Source organism: Leucoraja erinacea, chromosome 15 (genome assembly GCF_028641065.1).
Source record: "Leucoraja erinacea ecotype New England chromosome 15, Leri_hhj_1, whole genome shotgun sequence".
Classification (NCBI taxonomy): Eukaryota; Metazoa; Chordata; class Chondrichthyes; order Rajiformes; family Rajidae; genus Leucoraja; species Leucoraja erinaceus.
This window is the reverse complement of record NC_073391.1, coordinates 36898505-36914605: the sequence shown is the minus strand read 5'-3', so window position 1 is coordinate 36914605 and position 16101 is coordinate 36898505. Positions and strand designations below refer to the sequence as shown.

At 45.1% G+C, this 16101-nt stretch overlaps 1 protein-coding gene across 2 annotated transcripts in view; it reads right to left on the bottom strand.

The window, feature by feature from the left end:
- Positions 1-16101, bottom strand: part of LOC129704214 (catenin alpha-3-like) — a 959161-nt gene that overhangs the window by 114622 nt on the left and 828438 nt on the right. The window lies entirely within an intron of this gene.

Here is a 16101-nt window from a genome sequence, read left to right as displayed (position 1 = left end):
TGGATATATTTTTGGTAGGGAAATAGGCTTTAGAAATCTACTAATAATAAACACCTGCCTTTTCCATCCTTCTATGATATTATGATTAACGTAGAAACATTGAAAAATAGGTGCAGGAGTAGGCTATTTGGCCCTTCGTGCCAGCACCGCCATTCAATATGATCATGGCTGATCATCTAAAATCATCCTGCTTTTTCCCCATATCCCTTGATTCCTTTAGCTCAAAGAGCTAAATCTATCCCTTGAAAATATCCAGTCAATTGTCCTCCATTGCCTTCTGTGGTGGAGAATTCCACAGATTCGCAACTCTCTGGGTAAAAATGTTTTTTCTCACCTCAGTCCTAAATGGCCTACCCTTTATTCTTACACTGCGATCCCTGGTTCTGGACTCCCCCAACATCGGGAACATTTTTCCTGCACCTTAGTAAGTAGATTTTGATATGTCAAATCACTAAATGCCATGAGTAGATGCTATTTAAACCTACCAATTGTGTATGCAGCTGCTTAAAAATCTATTCTGTACTGTCAAAATGATGTGTGCTCAGGTTAACAAAGAGAAAATCTCAGAAGCCCAGGAACAGAGTTAATAGTTCAGTAATAGCTGTTCAAGCTTACTTTTCAGACTGAAAATATTTGGATAATATTTGGATATTTGGAACATACATATAGCTTAGAACAGTACAGCACAAGAGCACAATGTCTGTGCCAAACACGATGCCAAGACCATCTCTATCTCCCATGCACATAAACCATATCCATCCATATCATTCCCTACACATCCGTATGCAATTGAAAAGCCTCTTAAATGTTACCACTCTATCTGCTTCAACCACCAACCCTGACAGTATGTTCCAGGCACTCGCCACCCTCTGTAAAAAGGCAGCCCCGCACACCCACCCCAAGGACCGGCGACGTTTTGGGTCGGGACCTTCTTCACACTGATGATGATTAGTACAGATGGCTACTTGATTATCAGCATGGACATAGTGGGTCAGGAGACCATTTCTCTGCTGTATATCTTTACACCCCACTGGTTTCATTAATGTTCCTTGGCAATGGAAACATGCCCCTTGCCTCGTCTGGCCACTTCATTTTTTTCAGAGGGAAGAACAAGAGTAAAAGCAGTACACCTTTAGGCTGCATCCTCAGCATCAAGCCAAATCTCAACAGTCAATCCAACTAACCATGAACATCCCCTGAAAATTTCCATTCAGCACAAATGCATCGCAGGTGCAATGGTTATAGTGGACTACAATGATTTAAAATGAGGAGGAAGGTCTCAGGAAACGTCTCAGCATTTTGCATTCAGGAAACAGTCTGAAGAAGGGTCTCATCCTGAAACGTCACCCATTCCTTCTCTCGAGAGATGCTGCCTGTCCCACTGATTTACTTCAACATTTTGTGTCTATCTTCAACTTAAACCAGCATCTGCAGTTCCTTCCTACACTTTCAGCATTTTACCAATGTGCAGTTGAGAGTCCCTTCAACTGCCCCCTGCAAATTGGTGCCAGCCAATGATTTGCCCCTGCAATGCTTTGTGGTCAGAAATGAAAACTGCCGTGGTAATTTGGGCAGGTAATTTGAGAAAAGCTTTAAGTCATATCCATGTGATTTGACCCCAAACAGGTTCCCTCAAAAATTGGAGTGGCAAGGATTCAAGTGGGCAATTAATTCTCGAACCAAAGTACTATCTGCTTCTTTTTGCTGCAACTCTGAATTAGCATTGCCATTATTTCTCCATTTGACTAATTTGCGGTGTTTCCTGAGGGGACTGCCCAGAACCTCGGCTTCGGCGGCGGCGCAGTGCTGGAGCGCTATCACGGAACGGAGCAGGCGATGCCTTGCCCGGGTCGCCGCGCTGGAACTCTGGTGAGCTGAAGACCGCCGATGAACATCGCGGAGCTGTGGGTCCGTGGAGCGGCCAGCCGCGAGCGGCGGCGCTAAACTTTATATCGGGAGCCTGGGATCTCTCGGCGAGATCGCCAGTGGTGGAGCTCCATCCAGCGCGGCCTGTTGGCTTTGGAAGCCGCAGTCTCGGGTAAGTAAGCGGCCTTTCCAGGGTTTCCCAAGCCGCTGTGAGGATTCTCCCGACGCCGGAGCACCATCATCCGGCGAGAAAGGCCTGGAACATTGGGCCTCCGTAAAGGCGACTGCGGAGGCCTAAAATAGGCCCGACTGTGGGTGGACATGGGGATGGGACTGGACTTTGTGCCTTCCCTCATAATGGGAACCATTGTGGGGGGATGTTTTTTATGATAAATTTCTTTATTATTGTCATGTTGTGTTTTTTTTAATGTGCTGCAATGGCAATACACATTTCACTACACCAATTGGTGTATGTGACTAATAAAGAACCTTTGAACCTTTGAATTATAGGAGAAAAAAATATAGATGAGAAATAATAGAATTGGGAAAGAGAAAGATGCAGAAAAAAGCCATAACTACAGAAATAATGTTTCCAGCGATAGACAAATGCGATAGAGAAATTCATTGTAAAAGGCAATTATTGACAGAGTTCTTGCCTGTGATGAGAATTATTCATATAGAACTCAGTAGGTGCAATGGAAGCAAGATCAAGTAAATGAGAGTGGAGAAGGGACATGAATAAACATTTCATATAGAATCTCGGAAACATGAAATAACATTCAAGATCATGGTGTTAGTCAATAGTTGGTGAACGTTCTGATCAAGTGGTTTAAGCCACCGAGCTACTTGCTCAGGACTTCAAACTCATGAAGAATTCAAGCACAAGCTGAAGTGCATCATTCTCAGTCCATTAAAAGCTGTGAGCTTTAATAAGCTGTTGACCTTCATCTGTTTGCTCACAGTCCCATTGCTTAAAGTTGAAGCAAGAAATGTCATCTTTACATTACCGTCAAGCTGCCAAAGGCCACAGATATTTAACTGACTGGATCTGCCCTGCCACAACATTGGTGCTCCCATTATTATCCTCCACTTCCACACAGAACAGTGCTTTATAAGGACATTTATTTATAGTCTGAAGAAGGGTCTCAACCCGAAACGTCACCCATTCCTTCTCTCCAGAGATGCTGCCTGTCCCGTTGAGTTACTCCAGCATTTTGTGTCTATGTTCTATTAATAGACAATCATGGCTATGATATTCCTTGATATTTAAGACACCTTTGGATATACCCAATCTAGAATCTATATTTATCTATCTTTCCTTACCACTGTGAAAGGCCTTAATTCTAGCCTTCCTTCCACTGGTTAAAAGAGCACTGAAGTGGAGGAAGGGGCTGAAATTTCAAGACAGAACAATGTACATTTATATGTTTATATAAATGTAAATTGCACGATAGTGTTCATTTTTAGTATAGTTTAGAGATACAGCATGGAAACAGGCCCTTCAGCACACCGGATCCATGCTGACCAGCGATCCCCACACATTAACACTATCCTACACCCACTAGGGACAATTTATACATTTACCAAGCCAATCTACAAACCTGTACGTCTTTGGAGTGTGGGAGGAAGATCTCGGAGAAAACCCATGCAGGTCACGGGGAGAATGTACAAACGCCATACAGACAGCACGCGTGGTCGGGATCGATCCTGGGTCTCCAGCGCTGCATTCACTGTGACCGCCCAATGTGCGGGGATCGCTGGTCGGCGCGGACTCGGTGGCCGAACGACCTGTTTCCATGTTGTATCTCTAAAGTAAACTAAACTAAAATGGTGGGAGGGGTCAAGAGAACCAGCTAAGCTTTGCACCTTTGTCTATTTCTAAGCTCTCTTCTTTCTCCTATATAAGAAATGCGTGAATATCACTACATCACTGTGATTTCACAACAACAAATATTATAACAGCACGTGTACTTTTTAACTCGGTGCAACACTTTCCAGAATAGAGAATATTACCTAGAGCAGGGGTCGGCAACGTACGGCCCCCGGGCCGAATGAAATGAAATGATTCAATTTATTGTCATTGTCAGTGTACAGTACAGAGACAACGAAATGCATTTTCACACAAATGCGGACCGTAACCCGAAATCATTAGGCCCGCAGGCGGATTTTTTCCCTGTAATCATCCGGCCCGCCAAGCGCCCCGAGCAGCAGCGGCCGACACCCCGAGCAGTGGCCGGGTGCCCCGAGCATTGGGCCGAGCTCTGTCTGTACCGCTTCCTGCACAAAGCCGCCAGCATAGACACGCACCTTCTGTGAACACATTTAAGAAAGAACTGCAGATGCTGGAAAAATCGAAGGTAGACAAAAATGCTGGAGAAACTCAGCGGGTGAGACATGCAAGGATTGCATCAGACTGCCTCACCCGCTGAGTTTCTCCAGCATTTTTGTCTACCTGTGAACATGTGATTTGATGCGTGCCATCTGGGGCGGGATCCATGTGTACACGTGATAGATGTGGCCCGTTATCCGCTCACAGACATGCGTCCCGGCCCCTATAGAAACATAGAAATTAGGTGCAGGAGTAGGCCATTCGGCCCTTCGAGCCTGCACCGCCATTCAATATGATCATGGCTGATGATCCAACTCAGTATCCTGTACCTGCCTTCTCTCCATACCCCCTGATCCCCTTAGCCACAAGGGCCACATCTAACTCCCTCTTAAATATAGCGAGAACAAGGTTGGATATATGGAGAACAAATATATGGAGAACAAGGTTGTCGACCTCTAACCTAGAGGATCTCTTATGACTCCAATCTGTAAAGAATTTGCCTAGTATTGTTTTCTGATTCGAACAGTTTTTCACAATCCCAAAGACCCACTTGAAAAACTAATTGTTTTCTCTGCCAAGCCCTTGTTGGCACAGTTTCACTTATGTTTCTGTACAGTTGCAAAATGTATCCTTCACTGCGTATTATTTCATCTACAGGTATGTGCATTAGCATTATTAGCTGAGAGATCACAATCTCTCGATACTGCCTGCAGGTTTTTTTCGCATAATTTCTCATAAATATTTCTGAAGCCATAGTCATCAGAGCAGCCAGGCTTAACTGGGAATTAAGATAACTAGCCCAGATATCTGCACCGTCAGTTAACTGACATTAAGAATATTATACTGGAATTAGGCATGTATCCACATAAAATTTAATAAATGTCTTTTGAATTGCACCTGACTGGTAATGATGTAATGTGTCGGTGTATATTACCTGATAATTAAGAAGATTGCAACATTCTGGTAAATGTACTTATTAACTCTGTACAATATGACCTTGGCCTTTCACAGAACATTTATTCAATAACGATTTAACTTGTTTGTTAAAATGTGATAATGGCCGCATGATGCAAACAAAAAGGTTTCTGTTTGAAATGCCTAACGTTAAATGGATTTAGTCGTCAAGGGGGAGAGATGTATCACCAGTAATAGTTAAGTACAGATGAAATGCAGAGCACAACTCCCAAAGCAGTAGTCCAGAATGTATGTTCATCTAGTATACGGGTCTTCAGTTGGATTGAAGAAAGACCTGGTCTGAGGAAGGGTCTCGACCCGAACCATCATCTATTCCTTCGCTCCATAGATGCTGCCTCACCCGATGAGTTTCTCCAGCATTTTTGTCCACCTTCAATTTTTCCAGCATCAGCAGTTTTTTCTCAAACAGGTCAGCTCCCGATGTTACCGTCCACAGGGCCCACGGCTAAAGCCTCCAAAGCTTCGCGCGTGCGCATGCGCGTGTGTGCGTGTGCGTGTGCGTGTGCGTGTGCGTGTGCGTGTGCGTGTGCGTGTGTGTGTGTGCACAATGCGCGCGGGGCCACCAAAGAATTGTGTCCCCCCATGTTTTGATAGCGATTTCCGCCCCTGCCGACATCCGTCTGAATAAGGGTCTCGACCCGAAACGTCGCCTATTCCTTCTCTCCAGAGATGCTGCCTCACCCTCTGAGTTCCATCAGCATTTTTGTCTACCTTTGATTTTTCCAGCATCTGCAGTTCTTTCTTAAACATCTCACTGTGACATGTCACATGTCATAATAAAGTATCATTTACCCCCCCCCCCACCCCCCACAATCTCCACCCAGTCTCCCACATCATTAATATCACATCAATACTGGATGTAATCCCAGTGGAAATCACCGACTGAAGCTGTGGTCAAGAAAGACATAAAAGGCCAGAGCATCATACAGTTAAGGGGATAAAAATCCATTAGGTTATAAGACAGCAAATCCATGCAGTGACAGAATGGAACTGTCCATACAGTAACAGGACAGAAAAATCTATAAGGCGATAGAGCAGAAACAACCTGTGCAACGATTGGGTAGAAATTCCATCAATGATGGAGCAGAGGCATTCAGTTATTGGGCAGGGAAGTCCATGTGGGTAAAGAACAGAGAAAGCCTTCACACTAGGGACGGGGAAATCGACAGCTTTTGAACTTGGAGGTTCAAGGCAGAAGGTTTCATTGGAAGAGTAAATCTATATTCTATAAATCTATAAAGAAAATTTGCAGCTATGAAAAAGAAAATCAAAAACATAAGTAACAGAACTTGAAAGCTGGGTAGGTCACTTAGACTCATCCTATTTGACTGGGTCGGGGATGATGTGCATTCAACTCCACAACTGTTGACACTCTAATACTCTACACTGCCATCAAACAAAACTGTGGGTTTTTCAATAGACCAAGAATCAATAGTCTTGTGGTTAAAGAGTTATCTCTCTCTCTATCTCTGTCTCTCACTCTCATTCACTCTTTCTCTGCAGGAACACTGAAGCACAGAGAACGACAGGGCTCCTGTGGAGCTTTCTGATCAACTTCAGGAGAACTCTGATAGTAACTGTGGAGAGCGAGCCTTAAGGGCCTGTCCCACTTGGCGTCATATTCGCGTCATTTACACAACATCATTTACGCGTCACGAGGCATGACGCGCACGTAATGCGCGCATGGTGCATGGTGACATAGGCAGTGACGCGCGGTTGCGTGCGGTGCTCCAGGATTTTGGGATTCACAAAATCTTCGTGCGCCACCTGCCACCGCGCAAATGACGCCCTAGTGCGACAGGACCATAAGCCACCAAACATCTCCTGCTGTGCAAGGTGAAAAAGCCAGGATTCATAATTTAAATACACAAAGAGGCTCAACTTAGTAGGTAGGCGGCGCGACTCTCGTCAGCAGCAGCCTCTGCAGCCCGTCTGCGTTTTTATTATTTTTTGTCTATGTTTCTATGTAGTTTTTGTTTTTTTTTGTGTGGTGTGTGTGTGTGGGGGGGGGTGGGGGTGGGGTGGGAGGGAGGGGGTAAGTTTTAAATCTCTCCCTGCACTGGAGACCCGACCTTTTCTTTGTCGGGTCTCCGTTGTCATTGGGGCTGCAACGAGGAGCGGCCTCCAACAGGAGAAGACCGGGGGCTCTGGTGCCGACGACTCACCTCACCGTCGCGGAGCTGGCCGAGTCCAGAGCGGGTGGAGCGGTGGTGGAGCGCTGCTGCTGCTGCGGCCCGACCTCCGGTGATTCGGAGGCTGCAACTGCGGGTCTAGCGGACGGCAGCACCAGGAGCCCGCGGGTCCCTGAAGGGAGACCGCTTTTCAGAGCTCTTGCAATGGCAACCTCTCCCGCCCGAGTTGCGGGGTCGAAGAGCTCCTGGAGCGGGGCCTTACAGCACCGCCCCGCGCGGCTTGGAATGACCGCGGGACTCTGCGAGCGCACGCCGGGGGCTCTAACATCAAGAACCCGGTGTGCGACCTTGCATCACCCGGCGTGGCTTTAATGGCCGCGGGACAATCGCCATCGCCAGCCGGGGGCTTTGACTTTGACTCTGACATTGGGGGGGGGGGGGGAGGAGAGTGCAGTGGTGAGAGCGATGTGATGGATGTTTATGTAAATTATGTTGTGTCTTGGGTCTATTTGTTTGTAATGTATGGCTGCAGAAACGGCATTTCGTTTGGACCTCAAGGGGTCCAAATGACAATTAAATTGAATCTGAATCTTGAATCTTGAATCTTGAACTGAGTCTGAACATTTTAGGTAATTTGAAAAGAAAGGAATGAATCCACTCAACAATCTCCGTCAAACACGGTCTTCAGCATCATGAACTCCAGCTACAGTCACCTCAATGTTAACCTCAAGTATTATGGAGACAAATCCCCTTAATATTAAACAACTGATGAAAAGAAGTGTCATTCGGTGTCATTTAATATCCAGGCACTGCAGTGAGAAATCCAGCAGAAATATCATCAGGGATTCAGAATGTTAGCCTGAATTTTACATAGTAACTTCGGCATTTTCCTATGGCAAGAAACAAGGTGCTGGTGAGCAACCCAGGCAGATGGTTGCAACATGCATGTGAAATGCACACTACCATCCAAAATCTGGTGCAATGGATCAGTGTTGTGCTGAGGCAATGACTCCACAGTGTAGTGTGTTATGGGGGAGCCCTGCAGTGGTTTGTTTTATGGATTTTAAGATTCATGTTAAGGGGCCGGTCCCACTGCAGTGACCTAATCTGCGAGTTTAGAAGAGTTTGCCCTCGACTCAAACTCGCAGCATGGTCGACACGTGGTCCTAGGAGGTCCTATGAGGTCACTGGAACTCTCCTTCATTCTCGAGGGAAGTTCCCGCTTACTCCCGGCCTCAGCTAGGTCACTGAAACGTTTTCAGCATGTTGCAAAGTTTTCCGCAAGTAAAATTTGGTCGGCATGGTTCTTTTTAACTCGTAGTGCAGTAGAGTGGGGTTGCAATTTAGTTACAGGCAGTCGAGGGCAGCCGTAGGTAATCTCCTTCGCTGACTGGGCATTTTGATTGACTCATTGAAGATTTCAGGATCAAGGAAAACCAACCGGTAGGTAAAACGCCCGCTAAACTTTATTATACTTCATAAAAGTGTCTCCACTCCTTCTCCCCCCTTCACTCCCCTTCTCTCTCTTTCTCTCTAAAGGACTTACTGTACACTGTGGCAGCCGTCTTTTACCTTCCTCTTCATCACGGGTGTGAATTTCGGACAGCGCTCCCCCGCTTTCCTTGGCCCCGCCTTTGCGGTGTGTTTGTCTGTGTGTGTGCGGTCGGTCGATCTAGCTCGCGGTTTCAACGTGGACAGTGGATCCAGCTCGAGGTTATCTAGGCGAGTGGTCTCGAGCTTGAAGGTCGAAGACACTCTTCTGAACTCGCGAATTAGGTCGCCGCAGTGGGACAGCCCGTTCAGCCATCTGCTTTTACGCTGAAGTGTGCTTTCATAACCTCGACCACAAATACGCCTTATTTTTCTTCTGCTAATGACCATCACAATGCAAAAAAAAACCAAAGTAACCTCAAAACAAACATTCTAAAACATATCATGTTATATTGCATAGAATTAAGACCTATAATACCTTTCCCTATGATACCTTTCATTCTAATATTGTTGCCCATCATAGTGCCCCAATGCTTCCTATATTCTTCAACTGCCTCATAGATACATAGAAAATAGGTGCAGGAGTGGGCCATTCAGCCCTTCGAGCCTGCATCACCATTCAATATGATCATGGCTGAAATTAGTACCCTTGGGACTAAGTGCTTTTTCCCCATATCCCCAAAGTGCTTTTTCCCCCATATCCCTTGATTCCGTTAGCCCCAAGAGCTAAATCTAATTCTCTCCTGAAAACATCCAATGAATTGGCCTCCACTGCCTTCTGTGGCAGGGAATTCCACAGATTCACAACTCTCTGGGTGGAAATGTTTTTCCTCATCTCAGTTCTAAATGGCTTACCCCTTATTCTTAAACTGTGACCCTTAGTTCTGGACTCCCCCAACATCGGGAAACAATTTCCTGCATATAGCCTGTCCAATCCCTTAACAATTGTATATGTTTCATATGTTTCTATAAGATCCAGGCACACTGCCTTGGGTTTCCCAATAGTATTCCAACAACATCTGTCAGCTTCTCTTCTATGGGGATGGATGTGTTTGAGGATAAGAATTTTAGATATGAATCATGTCTGACAAGAATCATTGGTAGGCGAGGAAGGTAACGTGCTCAATTCAGCAGTGGCTGCAGTTCATGACAGAGCGATCGGGAACTTGAACTCTGTGGTCCACTCCCAGGAGATGTCCAGGTCTGCAGCGTTCAAGTCAACCAACTTGACCAACTTGACAAGAAATCTGTATACAACTTCCGCAAAGCCATCAAGGAGCCAAGAAGGAATTCTTCCAAACTAGAGCAACAGCTCCCAAGCCACAGAGGGCTGTGGAGGCACGGTCGGTGGATATTTTTAAGACAGAGATAGATAGATTCTTGATTAATACGGGTGTCAGAGGTTATGGGGCGAAGGCAGAGGAATGGGGTTAGGAGTGAGAGATAGAGCAGCCATGATTGAATGGCGGAGTAGGGTTGGTGGGCTGAATGGCCAAATTCTACTCCTATTCCTTATGACCTTATAGTCCCAAGGTAATCACCTGTTGATTGGGACACGGCTTGCCCACTATAATGGACTCTATGCATTGTTGGGCAGCACTAATGCCAACAAGGTGTCCCTCCCAGATGAGCTCAATGTATCCTTTGCTCGCTTTGAACAGAAGGTCGGTGGAAGGACAACGTCTGCCCCGTCAGTTCTGGGTGCTTCTGTACCCACAGACACTACAGCAGACGGAAGATCAGCTTCCCTGAGAATGAAACCAAGGAGGGCAACTAGCCTGCGAACTCAGGACCTCAGCTGAGTAGCAAGCAGGAGCATTCACAAGCATCATTAACCTCTCACTGCTCCATTCTGAGGTACTCACCTGTTTTAAGAAGACCACTATCAATCCGGTGCTAAAGGAAATGCAAAGTAGAGTGCCATGATGACGTCCGTCCAATGGCTCTGACATCCACCGACTAGAGAGTGTTCGTTCGGCAAATAAAATAGTCTATTAGAGCAGCTCAATATAGCTATGTACGTATAGTCTATAAAACAAGACCATTTTTAACAGAGTCTCTGTGAACCACAGCAAACGAGAGTTCAATCCAGTTACTGCAAATTCTCCTATTGAAAGCAGGATTATTTATCCAGTAAAGTGCAATGAACAAAGATGTTAGAATGATACAAAATATGAGCAAATCAATTTGTTACAGCAGCTAGTTGGCCACTGGGCCTGGTAAATGAGGGGATTGCTACATTATCTTTGTGCTTATTAGGCTCTGTGGTGTCGCTATATACACGGGTTATGCACTGTTAATCATTGAGATGCAGCATGCAACAAGATTCTTTATAAACCCATGGCCATGGACTATTTTAAAGTGGATACTGCCAAAGGTGGATCTGATTCTCTGTTCCGAGTCTCCAGGCGAGCATAGTTATCACTAGTGCCCAAGACGATGTGAAAGTATTTAAGGGGTCAAAATGCTTGAATGGAAACAATTCCCCAGATTGACTGATTTTGCAGCAAATCTTGGCTCGAGCTGAACTCCCTGAGCAGGCAGGGATTTGCATGAGAATGAACAGGAAGCATCAAAGAGTAAATAGAAACATCAACACTTCAGAAATTCACAGCAGAAAGTTCCCGTTCCTTAAGCGCCCTTTAAAAAATACATTGCAGCCTTGTTCGGTCACTTGTGTGTGGGCTGTGCATGCCGAGAGGCTTTATAAAGCTAGTCTGAGACACAGATTTCACTCACATGTACAGATCATAGTCTACATCACTTTATGTCAGGTTACAGATGCCTGAGGGGAGTCAGCACATTGGCGTGTTGATGGCATCTGGAAAGTGAAGCCAGATGTCATGGTGTTGAGTTGAATCCCAGAGATCCCACAGGCAAACAGCAACAAAAAAACAGAAACATCTCAGTAGCATGTTTGAGCACCGTTGGGGGGGGGGGGGGGGGGGGGGGGGGGGCGGTGATGCAATGACACTGGACGTCGTGTTGGCTGCTGTTTGCCTCAAGCTGTGTTCACTTGCTAGTGTAAGCAATTCTGTGTCCCTGCCAGCAGTCTTATCTGACCTGTGTAGGAAGGAACTGCAGATGCTGGTTTAAAACCAAAGATAGACATAAAATGCTGGAGTAACTCAGCGGGACAGCTAGCATCTCTGGAGAGAAGAAATGGGTGGCTGAAGAAGGGTCTCGACCCGAAACGTCACCCATTCTTTCTCTCCAGAGATGCTGCCTGTCCCGCTGAGTTACTCCAGCATTTTGTGTCCAGCCGTATTTGACCTGTTCGGAGGCAGCTTGGTTGAGTTCAACTCCCTGTGTTTGAGATGGATCTGGCGTGCTCTGGTCTCAGGAGATCTACCATTTTAGAAGCAACGGTATCTCATTTAAAGTGCAATTAGTGCTGGCAGAACTTAATGTTAATTGGATCAGAAGAGTGTAAGAGTTCTCAGCTTTTTTGCAGTGTTGCCGCAAATGGCAGTTTAACAATACACTGAATGAACAAGTGCAACAATTAACAAATTGCAGAGCTGCAAATAGCAATGGAATAATTTGCAACAGAGGAATGATACCATGCGGCCATGGGGAGAACGTACAACCTCCGTACAGACAGCACCCATAGTCGGGATCGAACCCGGGTCTCCGGCGCTGCGAGCGCTGTATGGCAACAACTCTACCGCTGCGCCGTCTCGCCAGCCAGTTCTATCCAACGGCTCAGTTGTTGACTTCACAATCCGAGGAGGGAATGTGGATCTGGTTCTCCACTGGGAATGTAAGACTAGGACAAGATCATTCACTCAGTCGCTCAGCATGATGCATCATTCAATTAGAACATGGTTGTCAGTGCCTCAGTTCCAATGAGCTATCTGCAACCATCAATATCTTAACTAAACAATAAATAACTTGAAATGGACGCAGTGATTCATTGTTTTAAGCGATTCATTAATTTAAAATTGAAACGTCATTAATTGCACCTTTATCACTGTCATCATCCACTTTCCACTGAGTCATTTTTAATTATAACGAGATAATGTTTTCTATCTTCAAGTGAGGTATAGTAAATATTGAGAATATCATGGAAGAAGCTGTGTGGTAGAGTTTAGTGTTAGGTTTCGTCCCATATAAGACCATTTTATTTTATGTACAGTGGATGATGACCTTGGCATGGCAAAATAGCAGCTGAATGCTCAATTCAACATTCATTATTTACAACCTCAAGCTCCTGAATTATTTTTCCTGAGCTTGAAAAATGCACAAGTTGGTCTGTTTAAAACCCATTGGCCTTTCAACATGCCACCATGAGTATAAAGAATAACAAAGTTTGTTCTCCATGACTTCATAATTTAAAGCAAACTCAACAGCAAAGTGACCTTGCCACTGTTAAGAATGATAGACAAGTTCAATTTGTGTCGACCGTGGGGAAAACTTACTCCAACTTCTCAGAGAGAAGATCAAGATCAAAGGTTGGCAAAGGACGAAGATGCTGAACTGGAGATGGTCAAGCGCTTCACGTTCCTGTGTAAATATCACCGACAATTTGTCCTGGACCAACCTCATTGAAGCTATGGCCAAGAAACCACTCCAATGCCTTTAATTTAATTGGAGGCCTAAGGAAGTTTGGTATGGCTCCAATGACTCTTCCCAACTTTTACAGATGCACTGTAGAAAGCATCCTATCCGGTGCATCACAGTTTGGTTTCGCAACAGCTCAGCGCAATAACACAAGAAATTGCAGAGAGCTGTGGATGTAGCCTAGTTCATTACGTAATTATGGTAGCATAGTAGGGCAGTTGGTGGAGCTGCTACCTCACAACACCGGAGACCTGGCCGAGGATGCTGTCTGTGTGGAGTTTGCTTGTTCTTCCTGTGACGGGGTGGATTTCTTCTGGGAGATCTGGTTTCCTCCCACATCCAAAAGACATGCACTTTTTAGGTTAATCACCCTCTATAAAATCTACTGGGTGACCAATTATCAGTCTGAAGAAGGGTCTTGACCCGAAACGACACCCAATCCTTCTCTCCAGAGATGCTACCTACTCCAGCATTTTGTATCCACCATTGATCAATGATCAGCATGGGTTCGATGGGCTGAAGGGCTTGTTTCCATGCTGAATCTCTCAATCAATCCAGACTTCCCACTCCCCATAGACTCAGTCTACATTTTATGCTGCCTTGGAAAAATATAAGCAAGAACCACTCACACCCTCTTCTCCCATCGGTAGAAACTTGAAGGCAGGTAGTGTAGCAACAGATTCAGGGTCAGCTTATTTCCCGCTGTTATAAGACTAATGAGCAGTCCTCTCATAAGCTAAGGGTGTAGTCCTGATCTCCTGACCTAACTGAATGTAGATCTCACATTTTTTTTTCACAGAACTTTCTGTGTAACTGTGGAATGCCACAACACTATAACGTTTTATTCTGCACTGGGATTTTTCCCTTTGTTGTACTCTTGTAACGGCTTGATTTTGTGTAGAATAATTTGAGTGGATAGCACGCAAAACAAAGCTTTTCGCTATAACTTAGTGCAAATGATAATAATAAACAAATACAAATATCGCAGCATAGAACAGGCCATTCATCCCAAGCTGTTGAATTCACCACCCAACAATGCACAAACCGCTGTCTGCTTGGGCACCACTCAATCCTCCTCTCATCCTTCCGAACTCCACCAACAGCACCTTCCCGCTCACTCGCCGATCTAGCACTTTAAACTCATCTCTACTATTTGCCCCAATGAACCTCCGTGGGGATGAGTTCCATATTCCACCAGTCACTCGGGAAAGAACTAGTTTCTTAGTTTCTTATCTTGAAGATCACCATGTTGATACTTTCTGATCTCACTCTTTCACACAAGTGGAAGCACCCGTCAAAATATAAAAAGCTTCCAATCGGTCAGTGTTTACTTTTGCAGACTCAGTCTGGTCAATCATTCCTGATCGATATTATTGCACGTTTCCGGGATGATCCTTGTAAATCCCATCTTATTTCCTCTCATGTGCCCCAACTTCATTGTTATAATGTGGTGACCGGAACTGCTTATAGTATCTAACCTCTCCACTTTTCAAGTCTATACCCCTGGAAAAAAATGGCCTCATGCTTCATAGTTTTTAGGTGATGTCTTATAGATAGATCGAGGAAGAAAGGAGGGAGAAGAGGATTGGGAGGAAATTCTAAAGTTTCAAGTCCAGATGAGAAAAAGGATGGGATTCATCAAGGGGCAGAATTGGAAAAGCACAGAATTCTCAAAGAGTTATAGGGTTTGAGAGGATTACAGAGTCAGTTAAATATTTCCTCTCTCTCCACCCCTCCCCCTTCCTAGTTCACCAAGTTCATCTGTCCCCTTGATTAAATTTTATCTCCATATGATCCTCCAAGCTAACAATCATCGATTCTTCATTTTCCTTGAGCCTCATCCCCTTTGATGTCTCATTTTCACACCTTACATTTCCTTATCTCTGTGCCTCACTCTCCCCTAACTCTCAGTCTGAAGATGGGCCTCGACCTGAAACGTCACCCATTCCGTCTATCCAGAGATGCTGACTGTCCCTTCTTCACCACCTACTATTTTTGATCAAAACTGTCCTTATTTCTCTGTGTGGTTCAAGGAGATAAAAGGACCAGCCATCCCGCCTTTATTGGGATTGTCTGGTTAAGCTCCATGTCCAGATGTATGTTATTGTCTTGACTTTTCACACATGCTAACTGGTTACTAGTGGCGAGCAGAGTATTGTGGAAGTTTATGCAGGAAAGGGTTTTAAAGGTAATGAACATGCCAGGATCATGAACGTGTGCAGTAAGATGTAGAGAGTGTGCTGGGAGCATCTTGGAGTTGGCCCAATCATATACCCTTTTCACTGGTGCTTCAAAATAATCTTAATGAATGATAGTCGGTAGTACAGTGACTCCTACATGATCCCCTGGCAAAGAGCTCCATATTCACTGAACACCCACAATAAATGACATTGAAGGCTTTCAAGTCAAGGTGAGCACTTCTTGATAAGCAGAAACACAGCTGGGCTTCCTTCACCCACTTTCTCAATACACCATGCCCTATTTATTGAAAGGTACTGCTCCATTTCCCAGCTGAGGCTAGGGTGATCCGTCTGTATGTAGGACCTGTAATTTCTCATTACATTGCAAATACCAAACCTGTCACAGTACTTTGAGGAAAAGGTCTCTGCGATTTACATTTGCATTTGATCACCTCGTGCAGAGTTTTGTCTGTTACTTACTTGTACGATTTAACTTGGTTTGAGGAGGTAGGTTACACGTTGATTCGTGTAGGAAGGAACTGCAGGTGCTGGTTTACACCAAAGA